We start from the raw sequence: 14,148 nt of genomic DNA on the forward strand, positions 1-14,148 counted from the left end.
TACACATGCACGCTCACACACAGAAAAATACACATGCACGCTCACACACACAGGAAAATACACATGCACGCTCACACACACAGGAAAATACACATGCACGCTCATATACAGGAAAATACACATGCACGCTCACACACAGAAAAATACTCATGCACGCTCATATACAGGAAAATACACATGCACGCTCACACACAGAAAAATACACATGCACGCTCATATACAGGAAAATACACATTCAACCTCATACACACGTGATGGAATACATGACCCGGGCTCTGTACTCTTCTATGGGAGCAGTGGTGTAATGTTTGACCCCGCTCTGTCCACTTCTATGGGCGCAGTGGGGTAATGTGTGACCCCGCTCTGTCCACTTCTATTTGCGCAGTGGGGTAATGTGTGACCCCGCTCTGTACTCTTCTATGGGAGCAGTGGTGTAATGTTTGACCCCGCTCTGTCCACTTCTAGGGAAGCAGTGGTGTAATGCGTGACCCCGCTCTGTCCACTTCTATGGGCGCAGTGGGGTAATGTGTGACCTCGCTCTGTACTCTTCTATGGGAGCAGTGGTGTAATGTTTGACCCCGCTCTGTCCACTTCTATGGGAGCAGTGGTGTAATGTTTGACCCCGCTCTGTCCACTTCTAGGGAAGCAGTAGTGTAATTTGTGACCCTGCTCTGTCCACTTCTTTGGAAGCAGTGGTGTAATAATATAGAATAGATAAATGTCCTGTAGATATATAATTTCACAAGCCCCTACATATAATAAACTTGCACTCTCTAGTGCCTTTCATGTGGCACTAAAGGGCATTTACCCTAATAAATAAATAAAAAATCAGCGTGGGGTCCCCCTTTCGCTATTTTTGGTAACCAGCCAAGGTAAAGCGGACAGCTGCAGGTTTATATTTTCAGGCTGGAGGTGCCTGGTTATTGGGCCCTTCCCAGCCTAAAAATAACAGCCCGCAGCCGCCCCAAAAGTGTCACATCACAGATGCGAGAATTCTGGCGCTTTGTCCGCCTATCCCCGATTTCTCTTGTGCGGTGGCAATCAGGGTAATGGTAGTTGGGGTTGACGACAGCTGTGAATTGTCAAAAATCACACCTGGCATCAAGCCCTGGGGTTAGTAATGGAGAGGTGTCTATCAGACACCCCCACTACTAACCCAGAAAGAAAAAAAAACACACAAAAATACATTTTACTTGACTCTTCAACAACTTTCCCTGGTTTACCAATTTATTTTTGAAAACAAAAAAACCCAAGCAGGTCCGCCGTAGTCCATGGCGTTCCCACGTCGATCCCCGAATCCGACGTCCAAAGGCTATAGAGCCTTGTTCAGAGAATGATGCTCCATAGGCGGTAGCAGCAGCCACTCCAGGTCCTGCTGCGCTGCACGAGAACCGGCGGCTGTGATGAGCAGTGACCTCAGTAACTACACCCGTCATCAGAGTCGCTGAGCCCTCTGTATAATGGCCCCATATAGTGCCCCACAGAATAATGGCCCCATATAAAGCCCAACAGTATAATGGCCCCATATAATGCCCAACAGTATAATGGCCCCATACAGTGCCCCACAGAATAATGGCCCCATACAGTGCCCCACAGTATAATGGCCCCATATAATGCCCAACAGTATAATGGCCCTATATAATGCCCAACAGTATAATGGCCCCATATGTTGCAAAACAGTATAATGGCCCCATACAGTGCGCCACAGTATAATGGCCCCATATAGTGCACCACAGTATAATGGCGTCATATAGTGCCCCGCAGTATAATGTGCCCCATATAGTGCATCCTGGTATATATGGCCCCATCCTCCTCTTGGTATATATAGCTCCATCATCCTCCTGGTATACGGCCCAATCATCCTTCTCGTATATATGGCCCCTATCCTCCTCATATATATGGCTCCCCATCATCCTCTTCCTAGTATATATGGCCCCATCCTCCTCCTTGTATATATAGCCCCATCCTCCTAGTATATATAGACCCATCATCCTCTGGTATACGGCCCAATCATCCTCCTTCTCCTACATAATCCTCATATACAGTACAGACCAAAAGTTTGGACACACCTTCTCATTTAAAGATTTTTCTGTATTTTCTTGACTTTGAAAATTGTACATTCACACTAAAGGCATCAAAACTATGAATTAACACATGTGGAATTATATACTTAACAAAAAAGTGTGAAACAACTGAAAATATGTCTTATATTCTAGGTTCTTCAAAGTAGCCACCTTTTGCTTTGATGACTGCTTTGCACACTAAACGCAAACTGGATGGAACAGCATGCCGCTGCAAGATGCTGTGGTAGCCATGCTGGTTCAGTATGCTTTCAATTTTGAATAAATCCCCAACAGTGTCACCAGCAAAGCACCCCCACACCATCACACCTCCTCCTCCATGCTTCATGGTGGGAACCAAGCATGTAGAGTCCATCCGTTCACCTTTTCTGCGTCGCACAAAGACACGGTGGTTGGAACCAAAGATCTCAAATTTGGACTCATCAGACCAAAGCTTAGATTTCCACCTGTCTAATGTCAATTCCTTGTGTTCTTTAGCCCAAACAAGTCTCTTCGGCTTGTTGCCTGTCCTTAGCAGTGGTTTCCTAGCAGCTATTTTACCATGAAGGCCTGCTGCACAAAGTCTCCGCTTAACAGTTGTTGAAGAGATGTGTCTGCTGCTAGAGCTCTGTGTGGCATTGACCTGGTCTCTAATCTGAGCTGCTGTTAACCTGCGATTTCTGAGGCTGGTGACTCGGATAAACTTTTCCTCAGAAGCAGAGGTGACTCTTGGTCTTCCTTTCCTGGGGCGGTCCTCATATGAGCCAGTTTCTTTGTGGGGCTTGATGGTTTTTGCAACTGCACTTGGGGACACTTTCAAAGTTTTCCCAATTTTTCGCATTGACTGACCTTCATTTCTTAAAGTAATGATGGCCACTCGTTTTTCTTTACTCAGCTGCTTTTTTCTTGCCATAATGCAAATTCTAACAGCCTATTCAGTAGGACTATTAGCTGTGTATCCACCAGACTTCTGCACAACACAACTGATGGGCCCAACCCCATTTATAAGGCAAGAAATCCCACTTATGAAACCTGACAGGGCACACCTGTGAAGTGAAAACAATTTCCGGTGACTACCTCTTGAAGCTCATCAAGAGAATGCCAAGAGTGTGCAAAGCAGTCATCAAAGCAAAAGGTGGCTACTTTGAAGAACCTAGAATATAAGACATATTTTCAGTTGTTTCACACTTTTTTGTTAAGTATATAATTCCACATGTGTTAATTCATAGTTTTGATGCCTTCAGTGTGAATGTACAATTTTCATAGTCATGAAAATACAGAAAAATCTTTAAATGGGAAGGTGTGTCCAAACTTTCGGTCTGTACTGTATATGGCCCCCATCATCATCCTTCTCCTTGTATATATGGCCCCTATCATCCTTCTTGTATATATGGCCCCCATCATCCTCCTGGTATATATAGCCCCATCCTCCTAGTATATATGGATATATGGCCCCCATCCTCCTCCTCCTCCTTGTATATATGTCCCCCCACCATCATCCTCCTCCTTGTATATATGGCCCCCCATCATCCTCCTTGTGTATATGGCCCCATCATCATCCTTTTCCTTGTATATGTGGCCCTTATCATCCTTCTTGTATATATGGCCCCCATCATCCTTCTCCTTGTATATATGGCCCCAATCATCTTCCTCCTCCTTGTATATATGACCCCCCATCATCCTCTTTCTTGTATATATGGCCCCCCATCGTCCTCCTTGTATATATGGCCCCCATCATCATCCTCCTGCTTGTATATATATATGGTCCCCCATCATCCTCCCCCTTGTATATATGGCCCCCATCATCTTCCTCCTTGTATATATGGCCCCCATCATCCTCTTGTATATATGTGGCCCGTCATCATCCTCCTCCTTGTATATATATATGGCCCCCCATCCTCCTCCTTCTTGTATATATGACCCCCCATCCTCCTCCTTGTATATATGGCCCCTCATCATCCTCCTCCTCCTTGTATATATGGCCCCCCATCATCATCCTTCTTGTATATATGGCCCCCATCATTATCCTCCTCGTATATATGGCCCCCCCATCATCCTCCTCCTTGTATATAAATGCCCCCCCATCGTCCTCCTCCTTGTAAATATATGGCCCACCATCATAATCCTCCTTGTATATATATGGCCCCCCATCATCATCCTCCTTGTATATATATGGCCCCTCATAATCATGCTCCTTGTGTATATATATATATATATGCCCCCCCCATTATCATCCTCCTTGTGTATATATATGGCCCCCCATCATCATCATATATATATATATATGGCCCCCATCATCATCCTCCTTGTATATATGCCCCCCCCATAATCATCCTCCTCCTCCTTGTATATATGGCCCTCCATCATCCTCCTCCTTGTATATATGGCCCCATATATTCAATAAATAAAAATAAAAAACTCTTGTACTTACCTTCCCGGCGCACCCACGCAGCGCTGCGTCCTGTTCAGTGTGTTCAGAGCACAGCAGATGGATGCTCTCCCTGCTGTGCCCTGAACAGGTCGGCAGTGATCTGCAGCCTGCACTGTAATACTGTCAGACTGCGATCACCGCTGGCCTCTGCCGCACATACTCACCCCGGGACCTCTGCTACCTGGCTCTTGTGCTCCCCGGCTGCTCCAGACTGTCATCGCATGCACTTCTCAGTGCATGCGGTGACGGGGAAAATGAAGCTCGCACTAACGCTGCGGGCTACAATAAAGTGGCCGCAATCTCCCCAGGGGGCATGCCCAGGTCGCAGCTAGAGGCAGGAGGAGCGGCCTCTAATGTACAGTGGGTGCGGAAAGTATTCAGACCCCTTTAAATTTTTCACTCTTTGTTTCATTGCAGCCATTTGGTACATTTTAACCGGTTCCCGACCGCCCACTGTAGATAAACGTCGGCGCTTGCCGGGCTCTGTGCAGCGCCGACGTTTAAAAACGGTGGGTGGTCTCGCAGTGCTCAGGACCCCCAGGGTCCTGCAAGCACTGCGATTCCGGTGCAGAGCGTTAGCTCTGACAGGGTACATCATCGGGACCTGATTAGATCAGGTCCCAGTGATGTTAACCCTTTGCTGTCTTCTATATGCTGTGATCTATAGTGATCACGGCATATAGGAGACAGCAAGAGGAGAGGGGGTCGTCTTACTTACCTCCGAAGACCTCCGTTTCGTTTGAGGACCTGGGGTTGCTATGGCAGCTGGAGGTCACATGACCGCCTCCAGCTCTGCCATATATGGTGTCCTTCCTGTCTGGCTTCAGCCTGTATGTAGCTGATGCCAGACAGGAGACTGAAACAGTCAGTGAAGATCTCATGTAATGTAATATATGTCTATTACATTACATGAGATCAGTGATCAGAAAAATAAAAATTAATGTCCCATACAGGGACTAAGTAAAAAAAGTAAAAAAAAAAGTTTTTAAACTATTAAAAAAAAAAATCACAAAATAAATAAAAATAAATAAAATATTAAACCAATAAATCCGTATATTATTACAAAACCAAAAAAAGTACACATATTTGGTATCGCCGCGTCCGAAACAACCCGAGCTATAAAACTGTCACACTAATTAACTCCTTCTGTGCACACCGTAATAAAAATAAATAAAAAATGGAGCAAAAAAATATGCTTTTTCATCATATCGCCAAACAAAAAGTGGAAAAAAATGCGATCAAAAAGCAGAATAGACATAAAAATGGTACCGCTGAAAACTTCATCTTGTTCCGCAAAAAAAAGCCGCCATACAGCTCCATCAGCCGAAAAATAAAAAAGTTATAGCGCTCAGAATAAAGCAATGCAAAAAAAATATTTTTTTTTCTATAAAATTGTTTTATTGTGTAAAAGCGCCAAAACCTAAAAAAAATACAGTAAGTGTAGTATCGCTGTAAACGTACTGACCCGAAGAATAACGCCGCCTGATCACTTTTACCACACGCAGAACGGCATAAAAAAAAACTCAAAAAACAATTCCTGAAGTGTTTGTTTTTGTTAACTTTACCTCCCAAAAAACGGAATAGAAAGCGATCAAAAAATGTCACGTACCCAAAAATGGTTCCAATAAAAATGTCAACTCGTCCCGCAAAAAACAAGCCGTCACATGACTCTATCGGCCGAAATATGGAAAAATTATAGCTCTCAAAATATGGTGATGCAAAAACTAGAGTTTGCAAAAAAAGCGTATTTTAGTGTGTGACAGCTGCCAAACATAAAAACCCGATATAAATCTGGTATCTCTGTAATCGCACCGACCCGAAGAATAAAGTAATCTAATCAGTTATATCACACTAGGAACGGCATAAAAAATAAATAAAACAAATATTATTCACCTGCTACTGATTTGTTTATTATGTCTCCCAAAGATCCCAGTAAGGCTCTGCCCACATTTATCCTGCGCTCTGCGCTGAGCACTTACACCAGAGTTTCCGTGTAAATCTCTGAAATACGTGATTCAGCCAGAACCCATGATGGAAGATTCCCTGTAATGAGGCAGATATAGGCCACTGTGGACGCCGTCTAGCCTGGGATCCCACGGTGTCATTTGTTTTAGGCGTGCATAAAAGTGCGGTTGGCCACAGTTTTGTGCACTTCTGAAAAAAAGGACACCGCTAAACAGAGGCCAGACGGAGTCCAGAGTAACTCTGCTGCCTCATTATAGTGAATGGATCCTGGAGGGGTTTCATCTGAATTACATCACTTGGAAATTTAGATGGAAACCCCGATGTAAGTGCTCAGCCTAGAGCGCCGGATAAATGTTACGTAAAATGTTCCCAATAAAAGCTTCAACTCAGTCCTCAAAAAAAGCTAGTCCCCACTCAGGTCCATCATCTGTTAAAAATATAAGGGACTTCCAAGTTACTGGTAGCAGAAAGGCTCTGGAAAAGCAAAATGGTCCTTGCCCCCCAAAAGAAATTCAGAAAATTTTGTGCTCCCAAATCCAAATGCCTATTCTACAATAATTTGTTCTCCAATTGTCAAATAGCACTCCGTCCCCCCCAGATCTCGCCATATGGCTGAGCGGTACGATACAGCCACATATGGGGTATTGCCACTTTTAGAAGAAATTGAGTGACACATTTCGGCACCATTTTTACCCATTGCCCTGTGTGAAAATGTAAAATCTGAGGGTAAAACATTTTTTTGTGGTAAAAATATAATTATGCTTTTTTCACTGCCCAATGGTATAAATTTAAAAATTAAAAAATGCTCACTACTTCCCTAGATGAATTCCTTGAGAGGTGTAGTTTACAAAATGGGGTCACTTGTGGGGGTTTCTGCTGTTTTGGCATGTCAGCGACTCTTCAAATGTGACATGGTGTCTGCTGCCTATCCCAGCCAACATAGCGCTTCTTTCTCTTCCGAACCCTGCCGTACACCAAAGCAGTGGTTTTCCCCCACATATGGGGTATCGGTGTACTCAGGAGAAATTGTACAACAAATTTCATGGTGCAATTTATCCTGTTACCCTTATGATAATGCAAAATTAGGGAATGAAAAACATTTTTTATGGGAAAAATGTGAAAATTTTATTTTTACGGCTCAATATTATAAACTTCTGTGAAGCAGCTGGGGGTGCAAGGTGCTCACCACACATCTAGATAAGTTCCCTAAGGGGTATAGTTTCCAAAATGGTGGCACTTGTGGGGGGTTACCACTGTTTAGGCACATTAGGGGCTCCCCAAATGTGACATGGCGTCCGCTAATTATTCAAACAAATTTTACATTCAAAAAGTCAAATGGCGCTCCTTCCCTTTCAAACCCTGCCATGTGCCCAAACAGTAATTTGCCTCCACATATGGGGTATCGGCGTGTTCAGGAGAAATTGCACAACAAATTTCATGGTGCAATTTATCCTGTTACCCTTATGATAATACAAAATTAGGGAATGAAAAACATTTTTTGAGGGAAAAATGTGAAAATTTTATTTTTACGGCTCAATATTATAAACTTCTGTGAAGCAGCTGGGGGTGCAAGGTGCTCACCACACATCTAGATAAGTTCCCTAAGGGGTCTAGTTTCCAAAATGGTGGCACTTGTGCAGGGTTTCCACTGTTTAGGCACATTAGGGGCTCCCCAAATGTGACATGGCGTCCGCTAATTATTCAGACAAATTTTACATTCAAAAAGTCAAATGGCGCTCCTTCCCTTTCAAACCCTGCCATGTGCCCAAACAGTAATTTGCCTCCACATATGGGGTATCGGCGTGTTCAGGAGAAATTGCATGACAAATTTCATGGTGCAATTTATCCTATTACCCTTATGATAATGCAAAATTAGGGAATGAAAAACATTTTTTGAGGGAAAAATGTGAAAATTTTATTTTTACGGCTCAATATTATAAACTTCTGTGAAGCAGCTGGGGGTGCAAGGTGCTCACCACACATCTAGATAAGTTCCCTAAGGGGTCTAGTTTCCAAAATGGTGGCACTTGTGGGGGGTTTCCACTGTTTAGGCACATTAGGGGCTCCCCAAATGTGACATGGCGTCCGCTAATTATTCAAACAAATTTTACATTCAAAAAGTCAAATGGCGCTCCTTCCCTTTCAAACCCTGCCATGTGCCCAAACAGTAATTTGCCTCCACATATGGGGTATCGGCGTGTTCAGGAGAAATTTCATAACAAATTTCATGGTGCAATTTATCCTATTACCCTTATGATAATGCAAAATTAAGGGATGAAAAACGGTTTTGTGGGAAAAATGTGAACATTTTATTTTTAAACTTCTGTGAAGCACCTTGGGGTTCAAGGTGCTCACCACACATCTAGATAAGTTCCCTAAGGGGTCTAGTTTCCAAAATGGTGTCACTTGTGGGGGGTTTCCACTGTTTAGGCACATTAGGGGCTCCCCAAATGTGACATGGCGTCCGCTAATTATTCAGACAAATTTTACATTCAAAAAGTCTAATGGCGCTCCTTCCCTTCCAAACCCTGCCGTGCGCCCAAACAGTGGTTTTCCCTAACATATGGGGTATCAGCACGCTCAAGAGAAATTGCACAAAAAAATTTGGGGTCCATTTTTTCATGTTACCCCTGTGAAAATAAAAAAAATTGGGTCTAAAGTAACATTTTTGTGAAAAAAGTTAAATGTTAATTTTTTTCTTCCACATTCCAAAAATTCCTGTGAAGCACCTGAAGGGTTAATAAATATTTTCTGTCATAAAGACCCCTCAAAGTGACTTCAAATATGATGTGGTCCCTAAAAAAATGTTTTTGTAAATTTTGTTGGAAAAATGAGAAATCGCTGGTCAACTTTTAACCCTTATAGCTCCCTAACAAAAAAAAATTTTGGTTCCAAAATTGTGCTGATGTAAAGTAGACATGTGGGAAATGTTATTTATTAACTATTTTGTGTGACATATCTCTCTGATTTAAGGGCATGAAAATTCAAAGTTTGAAAATTGCAAAATTTTTGCCAAATTTCCGATTTTTTTACAAATAAACACAAGTTATATTGAAGAAATTTTACCACAATCATGAAGTACAATATGTCACGAAAAAACAATCTCAGAATCAGGGGAATACGTTGAAGCGTTCCAGAGTAATTACTTCATAAAGTGACAGTGGTCAGAATTGAAAAAATTGGCCCGGTCACGAAGGCAAAAACAGGCTCTGGCGCGAAGTGGTTAAAAAGTTCATTTGTTTTCTCATTAATGTACACTCTGCACTCTATCTTGAATGAAAAAAAACAGATATGTAGAAATTTTTGCAAATTTCTTAAAAAAGAAAATACTTTCCGTACCCACAGTAAGAGATAGGGTTAGTGACCAACCTCAGACTCTTATGACCAGGGCTGCCGTAAGTGAGGTGTGCAAGATGCTGCTTAGTTTCTTACACACACCCTAAATAAAAATGGCAGCCCCCAGTGGCCAATGTAAAAATGAATAAATTAAATACTATTAAAGTGGTACATTTAATTTTGGATTAAAAAATAATTGATTATATAATCAAAAAATTTTAAGACAAAATTAAAAATCACAACACCTTCCCTTTAAGGATTTTACTTTTTTTTTAAGTAACATTGTTTTATACAACAAAACCTTGTTGGGTACATATTAGAAAACCGCAGTATACAGTTATGTCCAGAAATATTTGGGCAGTGCCTTAAAGGAGTTTTCCCACAAACAAAAGTTCAATTTAAAAATTGGCTGTGTCTGACTGTGTACAGAACATGGTCTGATCATACCACAGCTCCTGGGGGTAAAGCAGGACACAGACATTACAGCAGGGGATCACAGAGGATTTATTTTGTGAGGTAAAATATTGTTTAAAAACAGGCAGGGAAATGTTTTACCTCACAGAATCAGCTGTGATCCCCTGCTGTAATGTCTGTATTGTCTTGTTCTACAAGTCCTCCGGATTTCAGGGACTCAAAAGTAATTGGACAAATTAACTTTACCATAAATAAAATGTTCATTTTTAATACTTTATAGAGAATCCTTTGTAGGCAATGACTGCCTGAAGTCTGGAAGCCATGGACGCCACCAAACGCTGGTTTCCTCCTTTATGAGGCTTTGCCGGCCTTTACTGCAGCTGAGTTCAGTTGTTGCTAATTTGTGGGTCTTTCTGCCTTAGGGTATGTGTGCACGTTCAGGATTTGAAGCAGAAATTTCCGCAGCGTTTCTGCATCTCCTTGGATGGAAAAACTGCTTGGTTTTACCGCGTTTTTGACGCGGTGTTTGGTGCTTTTTTTGAAGCATTTTTGTACATCAATGAATGCTTTTTGGAGCTAAATAAAGTTATTTGGTGGGACACTGCTTTTTGGATTACCATCAGAACTGGGGTGACTATATTGGTTAATGTAAATGATTAAAGAATGTGTCTGTTGCATTTCAAATAAAGTGTTTACTTTGTGTCTGCGTGTTTATTTAACACTTTACTTCAATTAGGTTTGGTGATGAAAGGGTCATCACCAAATAAAAGAGCTAGATGTCCCATACACCCAATCTTCATTAGCTTTTCCATTCATGTAATTTCTGGGGCAGCTGTGAGCTGCTATTTTTAGCCTAGGAAGGTGCCATTAGGCAAACATGGCTATTATTAACAGCTCACAGCTGTTTTGTTAGCCGCTACGCCCCTCGATCAGCAACAAGCAGCGCTTTGGACGCAGCGTATTTTTGCTTCATCCAAAACGCAGTGTTCTAATGCCGCACTTTTGTTGTCGGTACATGTGAATCCACCGGATATAATGACACTACGATCGGTCAAAATCTGCAGTGGAGACTAGCGTGTCCACTACAGAAATTGACATGCTGCGGGTGAGTTTGGGTACTTGGCCACGGTCAGGAGCTGCTGCAGGTTTGACGCTGCTTGTTTATACAGCGTTAAACTTGCAGTGTCCCGATGTTACAGCATAGTGAATGGGATCTCTAGAAATCCCATGTCTACTATGCGTGCATCAGAGGCTGCGAATCACCCGTGAACACTGACATGCGGCGCGTCTTTCAGGACCGCAGTATGTCAAATTCTCTTGCGGAGTCGCTAGTCTCCGCAACAGAAATTTGACCACTAGAATGTACTGAATGCAGAAAATCCACATGGTTCAGTGAACACATGTGGATTTACCTGCGTTCAATAGAATGCAGCGTTTTGGACGTAGCAAAAAATATACGTCTAAAGTGCTGCTACGTCCGGATTGTGGGCACAGAGCCTAAAATTTAAAAAAATGCCGTGAGCTCCCGTGTCATTTTTATAACCAGCAGAGGGAAAGCCGACCTCTGGGGGCTAATATTAGTAGCCTGGGAAGGGGCCATTAGCCAAAAATATTTCCTGGCTATTAATATCAGCCCACAGCTGTTTGCTTAGCCTTTACTGGCTAGATTACAGGGGGACCCCAGAAAAAATTTACGTAGGGTCCCCCTATAAAATCTAACCAGAAATGGCTAAACAGACAGCTGCGAGCTGATATTAATAGCCAGGGAAGGTGCCATGGATATTAACCTGGACTTCACGTCAGCCGCCAATACAAGGTTGATGTGAAGCCCAACCCCATTACCCCACTCGCCTCCTCTGCGGCTAATAATATCACCCCTCAGCGGTCCCAGGAATGGCGCATCCATAAGATGTGCCAAATCTGGCGCTTAGCCTCCGCTCTTCCCACTGCCCTGTAGCAGTGGCGAGTGGGGTAATGGGGTTGAGATTGACATCGGCCTTGTATTGGCGGCTGACGTGAAGCCCAGGTTAGTAATGGAGGGCGTCTATAAGACTACCCCATTACTAACTGCGTAGTAAAGTGGTCGCTGCTTTTTCAATACATACACAGCCAGAATAAAGTATTTTAATGAAATAAAAAACTGTATTAAAATTTATACTCTCAATTCCCAAATCCCTCGTTTACTGAAAAAAAAAGGTAAAATAAAAAACAACCATATCCCTCACCTGTCCGCCGTCACGACGTAGTCCACGATTACCGCCATCACTATTGTCCCTCGGCAATCACTGATGTCACTGCTGTAGAAGACAGCAATGTACACTGACAAGGAGTGTAAAATTACTCCTGTCAGTGTACATTGCTGCTGCAGGAGTGAGGTCACTGGGGTTCATCAGCTGAAGATCAGCTGATCATCCCCGGTGACCTCAGCACCAGTACTGGAGGAAACATTTTTGAGAATGATTGTTCCCATGCAGCATCGGTGCTGTAAAGTGAGGTCACATGAGCTCTCAGCTGATCTTCAATTTAGCGCGCTCCCGACAGCGTACCGCCGTCCTGATCAGATCGCCGAGGACACCGGGGGGGCAACGGACAGGTGAGTATAATGTTTTTTTTTTTACTTTTTTTTTTTTTTTTTTTTTTTTTTTACCGTGAGTGGCTCCCGCTGTTATCAGCAAGAGCGGCAATTGGATGAGAGTAGTAGCCCTCCTCTGCCGACCCGGGTACCACTCGCAGCATTTCACCGCCTATTGGCTTTAATTGAAACGCAGCAAAGCCGCAGGTATAAATGTTATACCTGCGGATTTGCTGCAGTTCAATTAAAGTCAATGGACGGGAAACGCTGCATAGAAATGACATGCTGTGTTTTATCTGCAATGGCAATCTTTAGCAGAAATTTCCGCATCATGTGCACAGCACATTAGGATTGCCATTGCAATAGCTGGCAGACCCATTACCAAGCGTTTTCGCTACTTTTCCGTGGCGAAAAACCGCCACGAAAACGCATAAAAAACGCTACGTGTGCACTTAACCTTATGCTTTGTCTTAAGCCTGTGAAATGCTGCGCGATGGGGTTGAAATCTGGTGACTGACTCGGCCATTGCAGAATATTCCACTTCTTTGCGTTAAACTCCTGGGTTGCTTCCGCAGTAGATTTTGGGTTATTGTCCATCTGTACTGTGAAGCACTGTCCAATCAACCTTACTACATTTGGTTTACTCTAAGCAGAAATTAATGTCCTGTACACTTCAGAATTTTGGGCTCGCTTCCTTAGATGTTTTTATGGAAAGTCCAGTCTGGCCTTTCTGTTTTTAAGGCTGTTTGATAGTGATGGGCAGTCCGGCTCTTTTTTGTGATCTGGCTCCGCTCACCAAAAATAGCCGTCTCTTTTGTATCCTAAATGAATGCCTATTAAATATGTGTTCACCATAGGTAAACACATATTTAAGATGACATTGATGTGGCTGAAACTCCGTCCGCCCATGTTCGAAACTCTGCCCACTTGCAATTAGCCAATTAAATCCATGAGTAGACGGGGTTTGGATCGGGTGGGTGGAGTTATGACCGCCAAACACCGCGATTTTACGCCCAGTGAGAGCCATTCAGAGAATTTAATAGCTCTCACAGGGGTGTGAGAACGCTAACGCGAAACACAGGTTGGGGCAGTCCCCTTGGGAGTTTTTGTGCACTAGCACTAAGCACTTTACTATGGGTAAGTTCCGATTACTATTAATCTAATGTACTCATGGCTACTTTTGGGATACTCTCCTTGACTGCTAGATAACATACTTATGAGATTCAAAGAACATGAGTTTTGAGAACTGCACATGCACTTTCTTAGATGATTAAATATACACTTTCATAGGCTTTATCTGACTCTACATCATGACTAGTGTTGAGTGAATTTGTTCGGCATTTCAAATTCACGTTCGGAGTTCCGACTTG

The sequence above is a fragment of the Phyllobates terribilis genome, unplaced genomic scaffold, assembly GCF_046119375.1.
Source record: "Phyllobates terribilis strain yellow unplaced genomic scaffold, ASM4611937v1 Scaffold_5__5_contigs__length_657084704, whole genome shotgun sequence".
Classification (NCBI taxonomy): domain Eukaryota; kingdom Metazoa; phylum Chordata; class Amphibia; order Anura; family Dendrobatidae; genus Phyllobates; species Phyllobates terribilis.